Genomic DNA, 9,395 nt, shown 5'->3' with positions numbered 1-9,395 from the left:
TTCAGATCTGGAAGCAAAAGTAATTGCTTCTAGGAACAGGTCCTTTCTCGAGGAAAAGTTTCTCTCGAAAGAATTGAGTGGGGGGATGGTGGAGACTTGATAAGGTTATTGAACCGTCACTTCAACTAGTGTGTAGCAGGGCACAGGAAGTTGTTCCTGTGGCACCTACACCAATTGAAGCGGAAGCTTATGATAGTGATCATGAAACTTCGGATCAAGTCACTACCAAACCTCGCAGGACGACGATGCTGAGAATATTTACTTGATGAAACACAAGTCTGAATTATTGAAAGGTTCAAGTAATTTCAGAGTGAAGTTGAAGATCGTCGTGACAAGAGGATAAAATGTCTGTGATATGATCATAGAGATGAGTATCTGAGTTACGAGTTTGGCGCACGATTAAGAAATTGTGGAAATTGTTTCACGACTAATACAGCTTGGAGCACCATAGTGTGATGGTGTGTCCGAACATCATAACTGCACCCTATTGGATATGGTGCATACCATGATGTCTCTTATCGAATTACAACTATCGTTTATGGGTTAGGCATTAGAGACAACCGCATTCACTTTAAATAGGGCACCACGCAATTCTGTTGAGACGACACCGTATGAACTATGGTTTAGAGAAACCTAAGCTGTCGTTTCTTAAAAGTTTGGGGCTGCGACGCTTATGTGAAAAAGTTTCAGGCTGATGAGCTCGAACCCAAAGCGGATAAATGCATCTTCATAGAATACCCAAAACAGTTGGGTATACCTCCTATTTCAGATCTGGAAGCAAAAGTAATTGCTTCTAGAAACGAGTCCTTTCTCGAGGAAAAGTTTCTCTCGAAAAGAATTGAGTGGGAGGATGGTGGAGACTTGATAAGGTTATTGAACTGTCACTTCAACTAGTGTGTAGCAGGGCACAGGAAGTTGTTCCTGTGGCACCTACACCAATTGAAGTGGAAGCTTATGATAGTGATCATGAAACTTCGGATCAAGTCACTACCAAACCTCGTAGGTCGACAAGGATATGTACTACTCCTGAGTGGTATGGTAATCCTGTCTTAGATATCATGTTGTTAGACAATACTGAACCTACGAGCTATGGAGAAGCGATGGTGGGCCCATATTCCGACAAATGGTTAGAAGCCATGAAATCCGAGATAGGATCCATGTATTAGAACAAAGCATGGACTTTGGTGAATTTGCCCGATGATCGGCAAGCCATTGAGATAAATGGATCTTTAATAAGAAGACGGACATGGACGGTAATGTTACCGTCTATGAAGCTCGACTTGTGGCAAAGAGTATTTTCACAAGTTCAAGGAGTTGCCTATGATGAGATTTTCTCATCCGTAGCGATGCTCAAGTCCGTCAGAATCATGTTAGCATTAGCTGCATTTATGAAATCTGGCAGATGGATGTCAAAACAAGTTTCCTTACCAGTTTTTGTAAGGAAATGTTGTATGTGATACAATCATAAAGGTTTTGTCGATCCTAAGGATGCTAAAAGGTATGCTAGCTCCAGCGATCCTTCCATGGACTAGAGCAAGCATCTCGGAGTCAGAATATACGCTTTGATGGAGTGATCAAAGTTTTTGGGTTCATACAAAGTTTGTTAGAAACTTGTATTTACAATAAAGTGAGTGGGAGTGCTACAACATTTCTGATAAGTATATGTGAATGACATATTGTTGATCCGAAATGATGTAAAATTTCTGGAAAGCATAAAGGGTTGTTTGAAAGGAGTTTTTCAAAGGAAGACCTGGATAAAGCTGCTTACGTATTGGGCATCAAGATCTATAGAGATAGATCAAGACGCCTGATGATACTTTCAAAGAACGCACACCTTGACATGATTTTGAAAGAGTTCAAAATAGATCAGCAAAGAAGGAGTTCTTGGCTGTGTTACAAGGTGTGAGTATTGAGTAAGACTCAAGACCTGACCACAGCAGAAGAGAGAGAAAGGACGAAGGTTGTCCCCTATGCTTTAGACGTAGGCTCTACAGTATGCTATGCTGTGTACCGCACATGAAGTGTGCCTTGCCATGAGTTGGTCAAGGGGTACAATAGTGATCCGGGAATGGATCACATGACAGCGGTCGAACTTATCCTTAGTATCTAGTGGACTAAGGAATTTTCTCGATTATGGAGGTGAAAAGGAGTTCGTCGTAAAGGGTTACGTCGATGCGAACTTTGACACTAATCCAGATGACTCTGAGTAGTAAACCGGATTCGTATAGTAGAGCAGTTATTTGAAATGGCTCCAAGTAGCGCGTGGTAGCATCCACAAGATGACATAGATATTCGTAAAGCACACACGGATCTGAAAGGTTCAGACCCATTGACTAATAACCTCTCTCACAAGCATAACATGATCAAACCAGAACTCATTGAGTGTTAATCACATAGTGATGTGAACTAGATTGTTGACTCTAGTAAACTCTTTGGATGTTGGTCACATGGTGATGTGACCTGTGAGTGTTAATCACATGGTGATGTGAACTATATTATTGACTCTAGTGCAAGTGGGAGACTGTTGGAAATATGCCCTAGAGGCAATAATAAATTGATTATTATTATATTTCCTTGTTCATGATAATCGTTTATTATCCATGCTAGAATTGTATTGATAGGAAACTCAGATACATGTGTGGATACATAGACAACACCATGTCCCTAGTAAGCCTCCAGTTGACTAGCTCGTTGATCAATAGATGGTTACGGTTTCCTGACCATGGACATTGGATGTCGTTGATAACGGGATCACATCATTAGGAGAATGATGTGATGGACAAGGCCCAATCCTAAGCCTAGCACAAGATCGTGTAGTTCGTTTGCTAAGTGCTTTTCTAATGTCAAGTATCATTTTCTTAGACCATGAGATTGTGCAACTCCCGGATACCGTAGGAATGCTTTGGGTGTACCAAACGTCACAACGTAACCGGGTGGCTATAAAGGTGCACTACAGGTATCTCCGAAAGTGTCTGTTGGGTTGGCACGAATCGAGACTGGGATTTGTCACTCCGTGTAAACGGAGAGGTATCTCTGGGCCCACTCGGTAGGACATCATCATAACGTGCACAATGTGACCAAGGAGTTGATCACGGTATGAAGTGTTACGGAACGAGTAAAGAGACTTGCCGGTAACGAGATTGAACAAGGTATCGGGATACCGACGATCAAATCTCGGGCAAGTAACATACCGATAGACAAAGGGAATTGTATATGGGATTGATTGAATCCTCGACATCGTGGTTCATCCGATGAGATCATCGAGGAGCATGTGGGATCCAACATGGGTATCCAGATCCCGCTGTTGGTTATTGACCGGAGAGTCGTCTCGGTCATGTCTGCGTGTCTCCCGAACCCGTAGGGTCTACACACTTAAGGTTCGGTGACGCTAGGGTTGTAGAGATATTAGTATGCGGTAACCCGAAAGTTGTTCGGAGTCCCGGATGAGATCCCGGACGTCACGAGGAGTTCCGGAATGGTCCGGAGGTAAAGATTTATATATGGGAAGTCTTGTTTTGGTCGCCGGGAAAGTTTCGCGCATTATCGGTATTGTACCGGGAGTGCCGAAAGGGGTCCGGGGGTCCACCAGCCCCGGGGGGCCACATGGGCTGTAGGGGGTACGCCTTGGCCTATATGGGCCAAGGGAACCAGCCCCAAGAGGCCCATGCGCCAAGAGATAAGGAAAAGGGAGAGTCCTAAAAGGGGAAGGCACCTCCGAGGTGCCTTGGGGATGAAGGACTCCTCCCTGGCCGCACCCTTCCTTGGAGGAAGGGCCAAGGCTGCGCCCCCCCTCTCCCTTGGCCCTATATATAGTGGGGGGGGGAGGGAGGGCAGCAATATCTAAGCCCTGGCGCCTCCCTCTCCCTCCCGTGACACATCTCCCTCCTCCCGCAGCGCTTGGCGAAGCCCTGTTGGAATCCCGCTACTTCCACCACCACGCCGTCGTGCTGCTGGATCTCCATCAACCTCTCCTCCCCCCTTGCTGGATCAAGAAGGAGGAGACGTCGCTGCTCCGTACGTGTGTTGAACGCGGAGGTGCCGTCCGTTCGGCGCTAGGATCATCGGTGATTTGGATCACGATGAGTACGACTCCATCAACCCCGTTCTCTTGAACGCTTCCGCTCGCGATCTACAAGGGTATGTAGATGCACTCCTCCCCTCTCGTTGCTAGATAACTCCATAGATTGATCTTGGTGATGCGTAGAAAATTTTGACCGACTCCTGCCTGCATCTACTACTATTACTCCACACATCGACCGCTATCCAGCATGCATCTAGAGTATTAAGTTCATAAGAACGGAGTAACGCTTTAAGCAAGATGACATGATGTAGAGGGATAAACTCATGCGATATGACATAAACCCCATCTTTTTATCCTCGATGGCAATAATACAATACGTGTCGTTTCCCCTACTGTCACTGGGATCGAGCACCACATGATTGAACCCAAAGCTAAGCACTTCTCCTATTGCAAGAAAGATCAATCTAGTAAACCAAACCAAACTGATAATCCGAAGAGACTTGCAAAGATAACCAATCATACATAAAAGAATTCAGAGGAGATTCAAATATTGTTCATAGATAATCTTGATCATAAACCCACAATTCATCGGATCTCGACAAACACACCGCAAAAGAAGATTACATCGAATAGATCTCCAAGAGAATCGAGGAGAACTTTGTATTGAGATCCAAAGAGAGAGAAGAAGCCATCTAGCTAATAACTATGGACCCGAAGGTCTGAGGTAAACTACTCACACATCATCGGAGAGGCTATGGTGTTGATGTAGAAGCCCTCCATGATCGATGCCCCCTCCGACGGAGCGCCGGAAAAGGCCCCAAGATGGGATCTCACGGGTACAGAAGGTTGTGGCGGTGGAAATAGGGTTTTGGTTGTTGTTCTGATGTTCTCGGGGTACGTAGGTATATATATAGGAGGAAGAAGTAGTTCGGTGGAGCTACGAGGGGCCCACGAGGGTGGAGGGCGCGCCCAGGGGGTAGGCGCGCCCCCTGCCTCGTGGCCTCCTCGTTGATTGCTTGATGTCCACTCCAAGTCCTCTGGATCACGTTTGTTCAGAAAATCATGTTCCCGAAGGTTTCATTCCGTTTGGACTCCGTTTGATATTCCTTTCCTTTGAAACACTAAAATAGGCAAAAAAAACAACAATTTGGGCTGGGCCTTCGGTTAATAGGTTAGTCCCAAAAATAATATAAAAGTGTATAATAAAGCCCATTGAATATCCAAAACAGAATATATAATAGCATGGAACAATAAAAAATTATAGATACGTTGGAGACGTATCAAGCTCGAAGTGTCGAGAAAATTTATTTGCCAAAGTTGTAGAGAGTTGCACACATGCCTCCAAGCGAAGACTTGTACCTTCAAGGGGAGCAGGGCACTCCCATATGGTCTTTCAGATGGCGCGATGACCATGTGATCTTCCAGATGGTGCGGTGACCATCCGGTTCCCTGCTCGATGCCCTCGACGATGGACTTGCGCTCCTCCATGGAGAAGTGGTGAGAGGAACACACGGTGAAGATGCTAGATTTCTCCGGCGCCCATGCAATAGTGTCCTCAAGGACCCGGAGCGATGTGTGGATGCGAGTGATGGCATAAACATCCACCGGTAGGACGTGTCGTTGGAGAAGGCCCATTTGTGTAGTGGCCTATAGTTATATGAGAGCCGGGGTTTTTTTCTCTTGATTGAGCTTTGCATTCATGCATACAACATTTGGGTTAAATTTAAAACTTCCTTTTAAACTTAGTTAATTGCATTCAAATATAAAATTTGACATGACCTTTACTCATATTTGAGTTTTGGTTTGGAATACAAATAAGAATATAAGTGAAGGACTTAAGTGCTAAAGTACAATTCAATTACGAATAGGAAATGCATTTAAATACAAGATAAAGATAATTGAAATACAAACTTTATTATAAATAATAAATAGTACAAAGTTGATGATACAAAGTGAACAAAAATAATAATTAATTGAAACACCATTACCAAGTCTTGTGAGATTACACGAGATTGGAGAAATGAAAATAAAAGAAGAAATGAATTAAACCTACACTAAAACCTATCTATCTATTTATAGTAGTTATTCAATCCATCTTAATTGATCTTCATCTTGGAAAAGATAAAAGTAATTGTTTATGATTAAAATGTAGCATTTTCATTTCTTTTACGGCAAGCCTTCTCGAATCATGAATCCAGCTTAAATGCAATCATTTCCTCCATGAATCCAGCTCCTTGTCTTGTATGACAAGTCTTCTGAAATCTTCCCGTTATCCTCCATGGGACACGCAATGTGGTCCAAGACGGAACCAACAATGGCGTTGCGGAACCTGATATCCGAGTCTGCAATGGCCGGACAAAGCCCACGCCTCACTATTGATGACACGATAGAAACAATGGGAGTGAAGGTGCGACGGTGTCGGGTGGTAGCGACGATGGGGCGACACTGGCTCCCATGGCATGACGAGTGACACACGGCAAGGGCCGATCTGCGTCGACCTGACACACATCGCCGCCCGTGGTGTCAGACAGGGATCGGCGCAGGGAGGGAGGAGAGGTACAAGATGAAGGACCACATGTATGGGCTGGAAGAAAGATCCATGTTAACCAATGATAGGAGATGGTGAATGCTTGGAGGGAGTGGTGTCGGATACGTATGGAGTGGACGGGAGATTTTGAGAGGGAAACGAAGAGTTGACAAAATTTAAGGGGCCACGTCAACATAGGCCCTAAGATAGGACAATCAATATTAGCAACACATCGCGAACCTGCCCAGCCTAACAATCTGTTTGTCTACGCGTATGTATGAGCGCTTGCGTCTGTACTGTGTTCATAGGGGTGAGTGTATGCGCGTATGTATGAGCGCTTGCGTCTGTACTGTGTTAAAAAAAGCAATCCGCTTGTGGTAACAACAATCGAATTTGGGCACCCGGAGTGGCGTGAACAAGTTATATTTAACCGACCTCATTTTGGTCCGCCGATGAATGATATCTACCTAGCCCAATCTCCAGGGCTTCCTCACTGACGGGCCTCAACCGACCCAGTGATGAGCCTCATCTGCGAGGGTGCTCCTGGGCCGGTCAGTAATGAGGGGTCATGGCAAAACTTTTCTAGTAGTCGATCTTTGTTTGTATTTTCATTCAAATAACTAACTTTTTATGTTGTTCTAATTTTTTTCTATTTTTTTAGGGCAGAAGCTAAACTTTATTGATGATAGTCCACATGATGTGGGATACAAACCGGGTCGTGGGGGTTTGACAACCAAACATGCCTCCCTCGATCTAGGAATAGAGAGTGTTTAGCTAGACTATGGGCCACGCCATTAACGGCTCGACCTTCAAACATAAAACTACAATTAAAACTAGCAGCTCGAAGGTTGATTTCTTTGATAACCGAGCCATAACGGCCCTGAGTTCCATTGCGGATGTCGCTCACCACCTGTTTGCAGTTGGAGGAGACAACAAAATGTTGGAGAAGAAGATCTTCAGCCAAGGCTAATGCTTCTTTGCAAGCAATCGCCTCTAGCGTCGCCGGGTCATGTTGGTCCTCGATAACCAATGCTGAGCTTCCAAGATAGTCTCCAGCTTCATCACGACACACTGCAACAGCTGATCCGCGTCAGTCCCTGTAAACTGCGCCGTCGACGTGGATTTTCGCGAAGCCCGTTAGAGGTGCCAAGGCACTTGCATGTGGCGCTCCATCTGCATGAGGGGTTCCTTGTAAATTCGCATTGGGTTTCACCTGGATCATTGACAGTTCAGATATAAATCTAGCCACAAACGAGTGTGTTGCTTGCGGACTTTTCAGAAACCACAAAGTATGCTTGGTAAAGCCCTTAGAAAATGAAGTTGTGGAAACGCTTCCCACAGAAAAAGGGCTTAATGCAATGTGATACATAATTATCTCTTGCATTTGTTTAGTAGTCACTCTTGCATAATTATGGACATTATTGCTCAATTATCGGACATCTTCCTTATATTTTTAAAAGGTGAACATCATGCTTGTTCACATAAAAGCAACTTATATATTGATTAAAAATTAATTTAGATCCAACGGTTTCGATTCCCTGCTAGAAACATCCTTAAATCATCCCCAGAACTCCAAATGACCGATGCCACTTCTCATACGGTGAAAAGAACCTGGAGGGGTTATGTTTGGGGTACTATGAATACATCAGCATGCTTTGATTGTGATACTTCCAGCATGATGTTCACATCAAAAAGGAAAAGAAGAGAAAGGTCTATGGATTCATAATTTTGATAGTGAAAATCAAATGAGAACGGACGTTTGGCTCTCGGCCTACATGGAGGCCTTTTTTTTTGAAAAAAAATCAAAAATCAAACTTTTCGGTTTCAAGAAAATCTGAAAAAAAATGTGCAAGTAAATAAGGATGTTATGTGTATGTGTGTAAAATTTCAGGATGAAATACGTTGAAATGCGACCTGTACAAAAAAGACAAATTTATGGCCTGAGAGGATGAATAGTATCATGTGTTAAAAAGCCTCATATTTGTCTTTTTTGCGCAGCTCTCATTTCAATTGTATTTTGCCCTAAAAATTTACACACATGTATGTTATGCCTCCATGTATATCTGTATTTTTTTCAGAATTTTTTAAAATGTAGAAAATATGAAATTTGAATTTTTCAAAACCGAGCTCCATGGATCTCGGCCTCCATAGGCAATATTCGAAATCAAATCTTCTTTCAAAAACAAGTAAACAACATAACTTCAACTCATTGCATTCTCATTGCCTAGATAGCCTCTTCTAATAACCACTTAGATAATTATGCTTGGCAAATGTAGGAGTACAACATAGTTGTGGTATTTTAAAATATCTTAAAATCGCCTTGTTTAGGAGCATCAACTAGGCCCTCTAAACAGAATATACAAGTGTAGCCACAAGTACCTCATGTACTACTCCCTCATTTGCAAAATAATTAAAGTTCTAGTTTTGTCCTAAGTCAACTTGATTAAGTTTGACCAACTCTATAGAAAGATGTGTTAAAATCTACAACACCAAATACACATAGTACGAGAATATATATCATAAAGAATCTTATCAGAGTAATTTGGTGTTCCAGATGCTAATATATTTTACTCTAGACTTAGTCAAATTTTAAAAAGTTTAACTTAGAACAAACTTAGAACTTCAATTATTTTGGAACGGAGGTACTAGTATATACTATTTAAATAAACTCATGTGTTGCTACTGAACTATGTAAATGTATAGAGGTAACCATCAATGGTTTATTCTATTTTGGAATAATTGTGTGAGTGTGCGGTTTCCACATGCTTATCTAGTGTCAGTAATTACGATGCTTTTATGTCAAGAAAAAACAATTATGATGCTTTTTCTACGATGTAAATGGTGTAA

Source organism: Triticum aestivum, chromosome 6D (genome assembly GCF_018294505.1).
Source record: "Triticum aestivum cultivar Chinese Spring chromosome 6D, IWGSC CS RefSeq v2.1, whole genome shotgun sequence".
Lineage (NCBI taxonomy): Eukaryota > Viridiplantae > Streptophyta > Magnoliopsida > Poales > Poaceae > Triticum > Triticum aestivum.
This window is presented reverse-complemented; position numbering follows the sequence as displayed.